The following is a 16,324-nucleotide window of genomic DNA, read 5'->3' as shown; positions in this document are numbered from 1 at the left end:
GGAGTCGGATAACTCCATACCCTCCAACATTTCTCCTATGAAAATAGGGACATCCTAAGGAAAAGCAGAACATTCTGGGATCAAATCAGAAACCAGGTCAGCTTCTGTAAATCAGGGGTGTCCCTGAAACATAGGGACACTTGGAGGGTCTGAGAGGGTGGGGAATCACCTGGATCTTCACTTGCCTGACCTGTCTCTTCCTCCTCTTCCTCCAGCTCTGAAGCTTCCCTGCCTCTGGCTTTTGCCTCCTAGGTGGTACAATTCCCCACAAATCACTGACCCCTCTCTCCAAAGTCAGTTTCCTGTTCCCCTTCTACCAATACACACTCATCCATGTCCTGCCACTCTCTGATACTTGGTGAGGGTAAGGATCTCAGAGCTGGAAGGTCGATTCCTTCGTCTTTTAACCCAGCAAGCCAGCCATTCAGCGCAAGCAGCAGAGCAAAACTAACAGGACATCATTAGGCTAATTGTAATCTCAGCATAATCATAGGTAGGCCCAGCTAGAAAAACAGGTCACTGGTGCCTAATGACCATTATGGTCCTTAGTATTGTACTCAGCAATTTAAGTGTGCAGAACAGGTGGGACAGAAAGAGGTGCCCCCCCTCCACTATTAATTATAGCTACAACAAAACAGTGTGCCCTCATTAGTTATTTCCTATCTACGTTTAAAGCATGCTTGCTGACTCCAGAAGGAACAATAGGTTGACGTTCCCTCGGCCGCGATAATTCAGCCTCCACGTAATATAAATCTCCACCCACAACAGGTTTTTTCCCATTCTTAGGGACAGGCCTTGACCAAATATGAATGATCTGTAAAGGATTGATAAAGGGGCTGCTTACAAGAGGGGCGGCTACCTTTCCCACCAGCCAGCCCATAAGCCAGAGGGCCACATTTCCCATCTGCGAGAGCTTTCAGGGGCCGCATGCCAGTGGTGGGCGGGGCCAGAGGCCAAAGTGGGCGCAGCAATGAATGGAATTTTTTACCTTCGCACAGTAGGCGAGTTTCTACACATGCTGTTATGTATTGGTTTAAATTGTGTACATGAATCTCACTGTTAAGTTCTGTAAAGAAGATTGTTCTTGTTAGACTTGACTCCTAGCATATCCTTGCTAGCATGCTGAATCACTTACACAGAGCTGATCACACAAGAGCTATGTGAGCTATGACTTAACACATGCCCTTATCTGTCTCCTATCCAGGCAGCCAAGAGGCATTATCAGAATTCAAGGACACCTTCCAGCCAGATCAGTGTTTTCTAAACTTGGGTCTCTGGCTGTTTGTTTGTTTTTCGGACTATAATTCCCATCATTCCTGACCATTGGTCTCGTTAGCTAGGGATGATGGAAGTTGTAGTCCAAAAACAGCTGGAGACTCCAGTTTGGGAAACGCTGAACCATCACATCCCTGGCTGGCTGCCCCACACCCAACAGAGCCTGCTGTAGGGCATAGCGGTCAAGTTTTCCCTTTTCTCGCGTGGAAGCCTATTCAGCATAAAGGAATTTCCTTTTTTAAAAAGGGGAGAACTTGACAGCTCTGCTGTAGGGGTGCCTTTTGCTCCCCCTCTCAAAATTGTGCCCTGGGCCATGGCACCCACGGCGCCCCCACGCTACGCCTCTGGCAGGACTCGGACCTGGGACCTTCTGTATGAAAAGCAGGCGCTCTGCCACTGGGCCACGTGGCCCTTCCCTCATCTCTACACAGGAGAGCATTCTTGCAGCTTTCTATGCGGGTCACAAATAAAGTAGTGGCAGCTTTCTCGCGTTTTAATTTATTATTAATTCCAGCATTGGCTTTTCCCTGTGGCTCTGCCTCTCTTTCTTGCTTCATTAGCTCGAGGTCAAAAGCGCGTAATGATCATCACAGCAACAGGCCAAAGCAGCAGAAAGGAGCCCTGCTCAGGTGCTCTTATTATCGACTGCAGCTGTTAACAGGAAAATATTTCATGTTTGTTCCTGTGCCGGATGAAAAGGCTCTTTCAAGAGCCTTTGCTATAAATGGAAATCCATGCAAGCTGCATCATACGGTTTTAGCCTTTCCTAATTTAAGATTTATTCCCCCCCCCCCCCCCCGGTTTTCCTTCTATCCCCGTGTTATTTTAGCAACCGTTTATAATCCTGCCGCGCTAATCAAAGCTTTTATGCAGTGCCCTCGTTTTTATTTCCTTCATAGGCGCTGGTCCCTAATTACCTGCAAACAGACATACACATATATAAACTCCCCCGATGCATCCATCTCCGGTTTTATGTGTTGGACGTGTCTTTTCGTTTTTTGATTATGCTTCTTTTTTTTTTTACAGTTGGGAAGCCTGGCAGGATGCAAAAGTAATCAAAACCGTATTGTCTGGCAGAACAGTGGGGGGACTGCCAACAGGACGAGTGCAAAGGATTAACAAGCCCTCTCTTTGCATCGGTGTAAAAACAAAAACCAGAGAAAAGACTACCCCAAAAAAGCCTTTGTGCCATGGCACTGCTCACATGGAGTCCTGAGCTGCGCCACCTCCACCTAAAAGAAGGTTTAACTTGCAGGAGCTTGTCATTCTTCTTCAAACCAGAAAGCCCCATCAACTCCTCCAATTACCTTTATGGATAGATTCCTGTACTGGGTAGCCCATAATAAATGTCCCTAAGTGATTCAAAATCACAGCTGCAAGAAAGGAATACTGAAGCACTGGTTTGAGAAACGAATAGCCGCTATACACGAATTAACAATAAATCTAGTGTTTTTAAGTATTTACTTTCCCAAAAAACGTTTTAAGGTGACACGCAATCTCATTTACAAACAGGCTTTTGCATTCACAAGGTCCAGAACCTCTCTTTAAACTGGATTATCCTGATGCAAATTCATCCTTTGCTGATGGTAACATGCAGCTTGGAGGCATCCAGCGGCATAGCGTGTTCTCCTTCCACCTTTGCAAGCAATATGCCTCTGAATGCCATTTGCTGGGAATCACATGCCAGGGTGACTGTTTTACCCATTGTTGAGGTAGAACATTTTAAGTATAATTGTTTAATCAGCACTGAAATGGAGTATGGCTAAATGTGTATTGCTAACATTGCGGGTTTTTTCCATTACAGTGTAATAAGTGCTCTCTGAGCTTTAACTGGTTGATAATGAACTGTGATTGTTCTCTGCTAGATGTCACAAGGTGTTTAACCTTAAATCACACGTGAGGCTATTGAGTTGCAAATCACTATCTTGCAGAGTTGGGCTTTGGGGTTTTGTTCCCAGGCTCTGTGGGAGTAAAGATATGTTAAGACCCTGATGCTGGGAAAGATTGAGGGCACAAGGAGAAGGGGACGATAGAGGACGAGATGGTTGGACAGTGTTCTCCAAGCTACCAACATGAGTTTGACCAAACTGCGGGAGGCAGTGGAAGACAGGAGTGCCTGGCGTGCTCTGGTCCATGGGGTCACGAAGAGTCGGACACGACTAAACAACAACAATGAATGGAGCGAAATGGAGGCAGTAAGGAGTGTGAGAGAGAAGATGAACCTGTGCTGGATAGCTTATGAAATATTTTGGGTGTGTCTTTGATGGTTTTGTACCTATCTTTGAAGAAGTTCTGGCAAGTAAAGTTTTGAACAATACTCATGGGTCTGGGTGATGTTTTATTCCAGAAGGAGCCAGTTTTATGCATCCAGTTACTTCATGCTGTGAAATATTAACATCTGCAATAGGACATGGCTCCTGTGGCTAGTTTATACAATATGACTCTCTGAGAGGCAGACCCTGCAGGATACATGTGTTTGGAAATGCATTGTTTGGCTTTATTCTTAGGTGAAAATGTCTCTGTCAATCAGTCTGGGCATTTAGAAATTGCATTCTCTGCTGAAAAATGGTATTCACTTGGTGACAGACGACCACCAGCAAGAGAGGCTAGGAGAGTCTGATTAGTGTGGTTATTGACACCTTCACTCAGAAAGGCAAGTTCCACCTCTTCAGTGCCCTTACATCCATAAGGAATAAGATGCAGTGCTAAGCTTTTCCCCAAGACAGGAAATATACATGCATTGTACTCCTGTTTTGCCTAGGTCTTCCCATTGGCATCTAGTTAGCCACTGTATAGGAAACAGGACACCTGCCTGTAGATTTCCTCCATTTGGAATGGCAGGGCTTCTCCCACATCCTTAATTCAAACTTTTCCCATGTGTTGATAACGAAACAGATTGACTATTTATAGCTTCCTGGTAGGGCTCTAAGCACAGGCCTGCAGCAAGACTTCACCTAGGCTAAGGAAAAGGGGAATCTGGAAGCTCAGCTATAATTAAGGGACAACACACAGTCAGCTCATTGTGTCCTGTGCCACACAACACATCTGGGAAGAAATAAGCAAGCCCTGCGCTTAAGATGCAACCCTGTGCACACTTGCTTGTTGTTCACAGTAGGATTTATTCCCATGTAAACAAGCATATCTTTGCAGTACTGTGCTACCTAAGATGTACGAGTCCCAGGTGGTTCTGTGTAAAGCAGTGAGAATGTGCAAATTCCAGTTCGGCATCCCAAGGTGCCATTGCTCCATGCTGCCCATACCTGTTTGAGCAAGATGCTAACTAAAAATCCTAACCACATGTCCCCGATTCCTTTCAGAGACACACAGGATTTGATTTTGCAACTGGGGGTATTTCCATGCCCTGAATTTCATTTCCACGAGAGATAAAATATCAGAAATATGCAGCAAGGAAGTTCTGCTGAAGTCCAAGTGGATTTAATTTCCTAGCCCAAAGAATGCCTTGCAATCAGTTTTACATAATTGGTTTTCTCGGGGAAACTTACCTACTGATGGAATCTAATGTGAAAAGGATTTTCTATTACTTTACAAGTAATAAATCTGCAGCGTGTCTGAACTACTTCCATCCTGAGATTTTCATGCAGGGCTGAGGAGTGAGGAACCTTGTCTTTTAACTAAAACCTGAAATGAATTGTGACTGCTGCTCTGCATTTAATTTCGGAAGTGTGTATTAAAGGAAAGGAAAGAAAGTTTGCAAGCTTTCAAGTCCTGAAGAAGTCTTCATCAGGCGAGATGTCGAACAAAAGTGGGAAGGAAGGAGAAGAAAGAAAAAGCGGAGAGTTGTGTACTCATGAAATTTTGTAGAGGACAAGGCCTACCAATGTCTATGACCCATGGCGACGGTAGGGGTGGAGAGTAGCAGGGGAGGTCTGTCCCAGTGGTGTCCCGTTGTCGCCATCTGAGGCAAAAGTGCTGCTCCTTCTCTCCTGCCGCCCCACTTCCATCATCAGAGAAATTTCCCGTCTCTTGCCAAATGACAGGTCAGGGCATTCCACAAGGTGTCGCCACTTGCCATCTCTGTCCCAGGGCAGGGAAGAGTAGCATTGGTGAGGAATTTGATTCAGTTCCTATACGAAGAGGAAACAACACACTTTTTAAATACAAAACAATTATAAAAAATATGAAGATGAGGTAAAAAAATGTAAGAAAACAATAATGTTCAATTTAAAGATTACTACATTTAAGGATAGATAACAAGCAGGACAAGTTAATAGGTCAGAAACCAGAAGGGAAAGTTGGGGGAAGTCGTGGGGGAGGAGTGATCGGGAATTTATTCTGTGATTTTATTTTAATATGTGACTTTGCTTAAAATGTAAAACCCAATAAAATTATTATTTTTAAACAAAAGAGTGAATAACACACGAAAATGCATTATATTTGGGGAAATTGCTCTGCAAAAAATTGTGCATACAGTATTAGGCAAAACTGCATACTTTAAGGCAACGTCTCTTGCAGATTCCCGGAGGGAGCCCACTAATGGACAGGACAGAAGGCAAATACTGGATTGGCTAGGCTTGCCATATGTCAGGAAAGTTCTTGACATGTCCTGGTATTCGGGTGTAAAAACAGCGTAGGGGGGAATTTTGGCAAAGTGGCAAAATGTCACGGGAAACCCGGAAACAGCTCCAAAAGCTTAAAATCTCTTTGGGGGGGGGTAGGTTTCCCAAAAAAAGCTCAACAATTTGGGTCTGCCCACCCCCAAAAAGCTCAACAATTTTGGTGGGTTTTTTTTTAAAAAAAGCAACCATATCGGGGTCTTCCTTTAAAAAAGTTCAACAACTTTGCGGGTGTCAGGTGTTCTACTTTTTGAAATATGGCAACCCTAGGATTGGCTGTATATGGCAAGGTGTGTATATGTTGTTGACCATGATGCATTGCATTTGTACCGTAACAAATACAAAAAGGGGAAAGCAAATTTTCTCAAGCATACAAAAACTGAAGTGAGTAAACGTCATTAGTATGTAAGAGTTCATCCAAAACACAAGCACTAAAAAACCCCACACATCTCTTTTCAGTATTAGGAACTAACAGGGTACTGACACCAGGCAAGTTATAATACACCACTGCTTTCTGTCCCTCCTCCAAACTCTGATGGGTGTCACGTTCCAAAGGCAGAAGAGAGATCCATTCGTTTGTCAGGCATAACCCCAGTGATGGACTGTCTTGATTATCATGTAAGAATCTATCTAGAAACATTATTTACGTGCATTTTACGGACATCTTTCTTATAATTACACTATACAGAAACACACAACATGCCATGTTTACAGACAGCTTATTATTATCTTAATTAAAATATATGTTTTCTAAAACCCCACTAAATTATAGTTCTCACCCAAATTGCCTATCACTGTTCAGTTTCATGTTAAACTTGGAGGCTAGGGAGAGAGCCAATTACAGAACGAATCTGCAGTTCTGAGCATCATTACCAGGAAACAAATCCCATTGAAATCAACTGGGCTTACTTCTTACAGGAATGGTTTATTTTTTAAAAAAATAATAATAATATCGCATGCCATGTAAAATCATAATGCCCTTTTTTCTTAAGTCATGGCAGCAAACTCAGTCCAATTAACTAGCTTGCATATATTATCCGTGCTCTGAAACACACCGCTGCGATTATGGAATGGACACAAAATGAAAATACATTGTGTTTATTGATATTTAAATGGGCATTTTCCTGCCCTGTGATTTCAGCGTGTTTCAATTCCCAATAAGCAGAGTGCAAGAAGGGGAACCAATACAAAGCAGAGCTCATCCAGAGGTATTTTTTTAATTGTGCATGTATGGTGATTTGTACCTGCAATAGTGTTGTTGTTTAGTCGTTTAGTCGTGTCCGACTCTTCGTGACCCCATGGACCATAGCACGCCAGGCACTCCTGTCTTGCACTGCCTCCCGTAGTTTGGTCAAACTCATGTTCGTAGCTTCGAGAACACTGTCCAACCATCTTGTCCTTTGTCGTCCCCTTCTCCTAGTGCCCTCAATCTTTCCCAACATCAGGGTCTTTTCCAAGGATTCTTCTCTTCTCATGAGGTGGCCAAAGTATTGGAGCCTCAGCTTCAGGATCTGTCCTTCCAGGGAGCACTCAGGGCTGATTTCCTTAAGAATGGATAGGTTTGATCTTCTAGCAGTCCATGGGACTCTGAAGAGTCTCCTCCAGCACCATACCTGCAATAGTATTTGGATGCTTATAGAGGCGATCCAGTTTTCAGTACTTTTCACCAAGGTTTTGGGGTGAACATACTGCCTCGTTTCCGGTCGGCTCATTCCCTGCAGCTGCCTGCTGAATTTCTGTAAATTTTCCTACCAATTTTCCAGATTATTCTCTGTGCGCGCACACACACACACACACACACACACACACACAAACACAGTCATGCAAGATAATTCAATAACACTGGGGAGCCATCAACAAACAAGAACCAAAATGAAATGATTTGTGGATGGTCTGGTATAAATCCACTATTAACACATCATTACTGTGTCAATGGCACCCACAACTTCACTGGTATAGAGGGCCCCACAACACATTTGCACTTAAAACCGTTTTAATGCTGTTTCTTTGCCAAATGGTAAACTCTATAAATACACAAATGCAGGGGGGGGGGCAACGGCACATTTCTGCTCGAGTGGAATTTTATACATAAAAAGTGATGCATTTTCCCATCTTTGTTTTTTTCACAGACTGCTGACCTTATTAAGCGCAGAAAAGAAACATTCCCTTCTGCCTTATTTTCTCAGTGTGTAGAGGGGAAAGTGTTAGCAGCACAGAATACTGATGCGAAAGTAATCTAATTAGGCTGCAAACTCACACTAGCTTGCTTTAGAGTGAAGGTAAATGTAAAGGACCCCTGACAGTTAAGTCCAGTCATGAATGACTCTCGGGTTGCGGCGCTCATCTCACTTTAATGGCCGAGGGAGCCAACGTTTGTCCGCAGACAGTTTTTCTGGGTCATGTGGCCAGCATGACTAAGCCGCTTCTGGCGACACCAGAGCAGCGCACGGAACGCAGAGTGGTACCTATTTATCTACTTGCACTTTTTGGGGTGCTTTCAAACTGCTAGGTTGGCAGGAGCTGGGACCGAGCAATTGGAGCTCGTCCCATTGCAGGGAATCGAACCGCTGACCTTCCGATCAGCAAGCCCTAGGCTCAGTGGTTAGACCACAATCTGACCATTTCTGTTTCACTCCATTTTTCATTTTCCCAGTCTTAAGCTCAGTTTCTTCACATTTCCTCATCAGTTTGCCCGTGTGTGTGTGTGTGTGTGTAAGCCCTCGTGAAAATTCACCAGCATTTTATTGCAGATTTCTCCTGACTACAGTGGTACCTCGGGTTACAGGCGCTTCAGGTTACAGACTCTGCTAACCCATAAATAGTACATCGAGTTAAGAACTTTGCTTCAGGATGAGAACAGATATTGCATGGCAGCGGCACAGCAGAAGTGGGAGGTCCCATTAGCTAAAGTGGTACCTCAGGTTAAGAATATAGCTGCCAAGTCTCCCACTGAAAAAGGAGGGATCAGCAGCGGCGCGGCACCGGACGTTGCTTCTACGCATGTCTGGACACGCGTAGAAGCAACGTCCGGTGCCGCTCTGCCCGATTTCCGGTGCCCAGGCATGGGCAGAGCGGCACCCAAAATGGAGCCTCCCTGGCAGGTAGGAAATCTGGGGGATTTCCGGGATTTTCTTCTATTCGGGATAACAGCGGGAAATGGATTAAAATCCGGGGGTTTCCCACGAAAAACAGAAGACTTGGCAGCTGTGGTTATGAACATTTTCAGGTTTAGAATGGACCTCCAGAATGAATTAAGTTCTTAACCCAAGGTACCACTGGACACATTTTTCTATGCAATTTTGCCCCATTTGCACATTATTTGCAAAGGAATTTCCCCTCATACAATGCACTTATACATACAGTGGTACCTCAACATACGAATGCCTCGACTTCTGAAGGTTTCGACTTACGAAGTCGACAACCCCGGAAGTCTTTTTGCCACACACGTGTTCTGCGCCTGCGCAGAAGTGGCATGTGCGGTCTGCCATTGCGCAAAGCACAAAACTGCACTTCGCGCATGTGCAGAATGAGTGCTTCGACAACCGAAGACTTCGACTTACGAAGAGTGCCGCGGAACGGATCGTCTTCGTAATATTTGCCTAAATATATGCATTTTTGTACACATTGGTTTGCCGGAGAAGTGCATTGCAAAATTCGGAGAAGCGTGAATTTCAAAGGAAGGCAGAGTATTGGTTTGCACCTTGCTAATTAGGTAGGTTCTCCTTTGATTTCTCCCCATATTATGGAATATGCAGAAATGGCAAAACTTACTGGAAGAATAAGAAATCAAGATAACAAACTTTTTATAAAAGAAACGGTTTACTGAATATTTACACATAAATTGTAAACAGATAAAAAACCCTGATTGTAATGACCTGCAGTTTCATAAGAGTATATATTCAAAGAAGATGAATAAATGAGCAAATTCAGTTAATTTGTATCTGCAGAAGATATTAAAAATAAATTTAGGGAACCGCAGAAAGAGGGGGAAGGAAGTCGAGTTTTGAAATGTCAAAATGATCGTAAAATCAGTGAAATGTATAAATGTGAAAAGTATAAATAAAATTTAAAAAATTAAAAAGAACAGAAAGGATATAGGCCAGGGGTCCCCAGACTTACCGGGCTTCGGGCTGGTGCCCGCCGCGCCGACCGCGCGGCGGGCTGGAGGGCAGGGGAGTGCGCGCGCAGCGGGGCGGAGGGCGGGGGAGTGCGCGCCCGTGCGCATGCGCACACGCACACGGTCGGGAAAAAATCGCCGAAAATCGCTTGTGTGCATGCGTATGGGCCTCCCCCGACCCGGAAGTGCACCGGAAATGACCTCTTCTGGGTCGGGAGAGGCCCATACGCATGCGCACAAAGGATTTTCGGCGATTTTTTCCCGATTTTGAAGATCGCCACCGCGCCGCGCACCGTAAGAGCGGGTGGCGGCAGTGGGCGGCGGGGGGGCGTCGCGGGCCGGATTGGGAGGCCAATTGGGCTGCATCCGGTCCGGGGGCCGTAGTCTGGGGACCCCTGATATAGGCAGTGACGGTTTTCTTTGGGGGGGGTTTACATTCTGGACTGCCAAAGACATTGGCAGGGCCCATGTAAGGTTTGCCTGCCCTGTTCAGCCCCCGCCCTACCCCTTTTTGCAACGTTTTCAGGCCACTTCCAGGTTCGGTGCAATGCTCGTGTGCACAGTGTATGCCTCTTGGTACACATCTAAAACAGTAGCTGCCTGTATTGCAGACATTTCCGGTCCATTAAATTTTGGCACCTGAGGCAAACCACAAAAAGGTCCCTCCTCTGCTAGAGAAGAAGAGGTGAGGGAGATTCTACATCAGGAACAAGCGGGGGATCAAACCAACTTTACCTGATGGTTGAAATGGGACTCAAAACCCAGGGGTCCCCAGAGGGAAGCCCCCACCATTTCCTTCGGGGGGGGGGAGACCAGCAGCACCTCCTATTGTTTTTTCACTGTATTGCAAATTTATTGAAGAAAGGGGGGAAAACATATAGAAAGGAGAGGAAGAAAAGGGGGGACAGGAGAGAGAGAAAAACACACAGGAGAAAAAAAAACATTTCAGCTCACTTTAACAATACAATAACCATCAATATATCCATCTTAGTTTACGCAGGTAGCTCTATACATGCCAGCCAAATGTCCACATATGTATACAAATGAAGCTGAAGTTTATAAAATGTGTGTTCAGATATAGCAAGGATGTTATGGTCTCCAGACCATTGCATGATAGATGGTGAGTGTTTATCCCTCTAGTTTCGCAGTGTCTCTTGGCAAGTGTAAAGGCTCGCCACTGTCCTGCAGTTTAAACCCATCCTTCAGGAATGCAGCGTAAAAACTCACAAGCACCCACAGATACCAAGGATTTCAGTACAAAATTGATAAAGAGAACAACTTTGGACCAGAAAGGGTCTCGTCTGAGGAACCTGCAGGACCATGGAGAGTTTCTAGTGAGCAACCTGTTCCACTGCAGCACCTCCTATTTGTGGAGACGCTGCTGTAGAGGCTGCATTGGGAGAGGGGCTGTTGAGCAGGGGGCAAAATCAGCCCCCCCAAGGAGCGTACGGCAGTGGCGGCAGCAGGCAAGGCGTTCCTTGGAGGCTGGATCTGCTGCCCCAGTGGATCCTGCCACCCAAGGCACTCGCCTCACCTTCCCTCATGGGTGGGCCGGCCCTGACTTCAGGAAACTTTGGAGCTGGCATGAAAATCCCCTCAGTGACTTAAGGGAGCTCCTTTACATTCAGGCTTAGAGAGAGATGGAGAACAAACTGATAAAATAATCAGCCTCGGCTCCCCTTTGCTCAAAGGCAACATTATTACAGCTCAAAAGCGGCTGGCTGCTTTCAACAGATTCCCTTTAACACACATTTGCTTCCCTGTTTCTGCAGATAGCTGAGAAAGAACGTCATATTAGGAAGCCCCAAGGCTAAGAATTGATGTTGAAGCAGAAGAAGCACGTCGTGGGAGCCTGTTAAGGTGCAATGATGCTTTGCCTGACTGCTGGCGCCCTCTAGGAAGTCTGAAGTGTGCAATTCTTGGCATCCTCAGCACACGTATCTAAACACCCCAGACTTAAATTGTTAATAGTAATTTTATTTTCCACAGGGTATCGTTGGAACAGCCAACAAGTGGCGGGCTGGGGGTTTCTAACAGGAAGGCTGCAACAGCCTCACCCAACGGCAATTCTTTGAGGGCTGCTGTGTCATTTAAATTGGCAGAAAATTTAATTATGATGAACTCTGTGTACGGAAATGCCACGTTTTGTTTGGAAGTAGTACTGTAACACTATCTTTGGCCTGGTGCGGGCCACATATGTAGCCATGATTTGTTGGTTAAGACATTCAGTGAAAACAAGGTTTGGATTGCATTTACAGGAAATCAGGTTTTCTTCTCCCCCCCCCCCCATCCCCACCAGTGTAGCAGTGCTTTTTCTCTGTAACTTCCTGCTATTGATATTAGGCAGGCATCTTCATTGCATGGTTGTAAACCCCTGCTAGAACATTTTTGGTTAGGCAAACTTACCCTGACGTCATGCGCACAGCAAGAAGAAAAATGCTTTGGAGGTTTTCTTGCAATCAGGCAGGACAGAAGGTTTGCTAAATAAATATGTTTTTAAAGTAATATTTCAATAATTTTACTATGTTTGCTCTTGGACTACTGCAATGCGCTCTATGTGGGGCTATCTTTGAAGGTGACCCGGAAACCACAACTAATCCAGAATGCGGCAGCTAGACTGGTGACTGGGAGCGGCCGCCGAGACCACGTAACAGCGGTCTTGAAAGACCTACATTGGCTCCCAGTACGTTTCCGGGCACAATTCAAAGTGTTGGTGCTGACCTTTAAAGCCCTAAACGGCCTCGGTCCAGTATACCTGAAGGAGCGTCTCCATCCCCATCGTTCTGCCCGGACACTGAGGTCCAGTGCCAAGGGCCTTCTGGCGGTTCCCTCATTGCAAGAAGCCAAGTTGCAAGGAACCAGGCAGAGGGCCTTCTCGGTGGTGGCGCCCGCCCTGTGGAACGCCCTCCCATCAGATGTCAAAGAGAAAAACAGCTACCAGACTTTTAGAGGACATCTGAAGGCAGCCCTGTTTAGGGAAGCTTTTAATGCAGGGGCCCCCAAACTGAGGCCCGGGGGCCGGATGCGGCCCAATTGCCTTCTAAATCCGGCCCCTGAAAGGTCCAGAAATCAGCATGTTTTTACATGAGTAGAATGTGTCCTTTTATTTAAAAGCATCTCTGGGTTATTTGTGGGGCCTGTCTGGTGTTTTTACATGAGTAGAATGTGTCCTTTTATTTAAAATGTGTCTCTGTGTTATTTTGTGGGCATAGGAATTCGTTCATATTTTTTTTCAAAATATAGTCCGGCCCCCCACAAGGTCTGAGGGACAGTGGACCGGCCCCCTGCTGAAAAGTTTGCTGACCTCTGTTTTAATGTTTAATAGATGATTGTATCTTAATTGATTGTTGGAAGCCGCCCAGAGTGGCTGGGGAAACCCAGCCGGATGGGTGGGGTATAAATAATAAATTATTATTATTATTATTATTATTATTATTATTATTATTATTATTATTATTATAATAACAAGTTCCTTAGGAAGGTAGATAGATTTGTTAAACCACTCTGGGAACAATCGGTCTGTGAGGGAGACAGCGGTCTCCTAAGTCTCCACACCTGTAACAAACAACAGTTCCCAAGATGCCCTGAAGGGGGGGGGAAGCCATGACGGTTAAAGTGCTTTACATGTATCCCGCTGCATCTCTGCTCACCTTTCTCCCCTCACAAATGCTCATCTGCTCACTACCACACCAACTTCCCTCTATTTAGGACCTCCCTCCTTCCCTGCTTGCTAAGACTGTGTCCAAGCATGTCATTTATTAAATTAGTTTTACTGATTATAATGGCGGGCAGTGCTTCTGTTCCAATTTCTAATGCTCCTTTCTCACTTTGGTACCTATATACCACTTTGTCACCCTAAATTCACTCACACCTGTGCAAAAGGGAGGTTAGAAATTGGGGTAGACCCCCTTAACCTGAAACTGTTCTTAACCTGAGGTACCACTTTAGCTAACGGGGCCTCCCACTGCCGCCGTGCCGCCACTGCGCGATTAAAAATAAATTTAAGGGACTGCAGAGAGAGATGGAGAACAAATTGTAGTCCAAAAACATCTGGAGGCACAAGGTTGGGAAACACTGATGTAAGGAATGGCACTGAACAGGAAATCAAGTTTTGAAATGTCAAGATTGTAAAATTATTGCAATGTATAAAACTGAAAATCATTTTGTGTGTGTGTCAAATGACCATGCAAACTTTCACTAGATACTACTAGATTACCAGAAGTGGCTTTTATGACATGTGAAAGAGCACATAAAATGTGGAAATTTTCAGGCATTGGAATAAAATGCTGACAGAACGCAGCCATAATCCTCTTCCTGACTCACTTTCTCCCTCCAAATTCCCTGCTTCCTTTCCCGGTTAAAAGATCAACACCAACTGAGGTGAGAACTGTATTTATACAACTTCAGGGAAGTCTTTGGAATTTAGGGATAATGCCAATTTCACTAATTTTGCCCTCCACAAGCCTTGCAGGGATAGGATGATGTCCAAATGTAATCTGGTCGCATCAAAAGGCTTTGCCTGTTGTTCTGTTGCCAAAACGGCACCTACTTCAAGTGCCCACATCGGTTAGACTAATACACTTCACGATGAAATCAGCGCTGACAGAGGGGAGCCCATCTATTATGGGAAATAATTTGAAGGGTCAGAGAGCGGCTTGCTAAAAGCAGCCAAATGTTGGCAGAACTATCAATGTTCATTGGCATTTTTATTGTCTCAGAGGTAAAACAGGCGAATTAATGAATGCAGCATGAAATATTATTTCTATTACCCGTGCATTTAGTTAAGCCATAATAAAGAGGAAGGAATCGAGGCTGTGGGCAGAGGGCGGGGAATTTCTCCCTTCAGGAATTAAAAGGCTGTTGAATTGAGCAGTCTCGCAGGGATGCAGTGCATCAGCCTCCAACGGGGGATAAGTTCTGGAGAAGCTCAGCTCACACAAAGCTTCGCAAGTTATTGCCCTTCTGAGTATCAGCCAGGTGAGGTATCCAGCCAGGTATGGATATCCCACAGGGCGCCATCACTTCTTTTGTTGCAGTTATCCATTCCCACCATCCTTCTGAGCAATACCCCTCTCCACCCTCTCACTATATATAAGGGTCTGGTGACTTCTGTTTTAGTGTAGCTGAAGAAGTGTGCATGCACACGAAAGCTCATACCAATGACAAACTTAGTTGGTCTCTAAGGTGCTACTGGAAGGAATTTTTAAAATTTTCTTTTGTTGCAGTAATGGTGGCCTTCAAGTGGCAGCTACCGTATGGCCATTCTCTCACAAAGAAGCTCTCCTGACTAATTCTGCAATGGAATCCTGTTAGATTTTAACCCTTGCTGGATCCAGGGGCCCAGGAATTAGAAGGGACTTGGGCATCATACAGACTGATTTCCCCCCACCCCCCCAAAAAAACTGACAATAGTTATTATTGGGGTTGGAGGATATTCTTTGGGTTGGCTTGTAAGCCTCCACGCAGTTCAACCGCGGAGATAGGTTTATCACTCCCTCTCTGCTCATCTGATGCTCAGAGAGGGCGATTTGCATCTCTATTAGCAGGGCTTTTTTCAGCTGGAACCCATCGGAATTCAGTTCCAGCACCTCTCAGGTGGGCACCATTGCCATTATATAAGAGAACCATGGCAAATTCCAGCACCCTTTTTTCTAGGAAAAATAGCACTGTCTATTAGGGCTCTGCTTGAACTCCAGGGATGTGTCTACTTTAACCTTTTTTTTCTTTTTGCTGTTGCTTCCAAAATAAGTGGGATCTTAGGGGGAGGACCAGCTCCCCAACTGGAGGATGGCCACCCCGATCTAAATTTTGCAACACTTGCCATGGCGAGTGCCGAGTCCAGTATGTGGGGGGCACATTACTGATTCAGGGCATCTCCTTCCTTCCCTAAAACTCAGACCACCAAGCCGGAGAGATAATTTTGCATTAGTCTTAGGCAGGGAACACCTGCTCTCGACATAGGTTTCGAAACTGCCTCTAGTAGGTCCTCTAAATTTGGAAGCCTGTCAGTCCCGGCAGGACGCATTGCCAAGAACAATAGTTCAAGCGAGGCTCCTGAGCAGCTGCAGGCACAGTGGATTGAGAGCTAATTGGCCTATTTATTGCAGATAATTATGCATATCATTATAATTGAAGGAGCATTACTTTTATGGCTGCTGTGTGGCTTCCCGGGCTTTTTAGGTCGATTGTAGTAGGGTTCTTTTTGAAAATGCACATGACAGATGCAGAGTGTGGTCTGTGTGAAATAATTGTGCATATGCTTGTGGTATCTGAAGTTTTCCAGCTAATCTCCAGAGATGGAGAACATAATTCTTTATACCCAGCCTCTTACCTTCTTCAAAAATACTCGACTGCTGTG

The sequence above is a fragment of the Zootoca vivipara genome, chromosome 4 (assembly GCF_963506605.1).
Source record: "Zootoca vivipara chromosome 4, rZooViv1.1, whole genome shotgun sequence".
Classification (NCBI taxonomy): domain Eukaryota; kingdom Metazoa; phylum Chordata; class Lepidosauria; order Squamata; family Lacertidae; genus Zootoca; species Zootoca vivipara.
The sequence above is the reverse complement of the archived record's forward strand: the minus strand, read 5'-3'. Positions refer to the sequence as shown.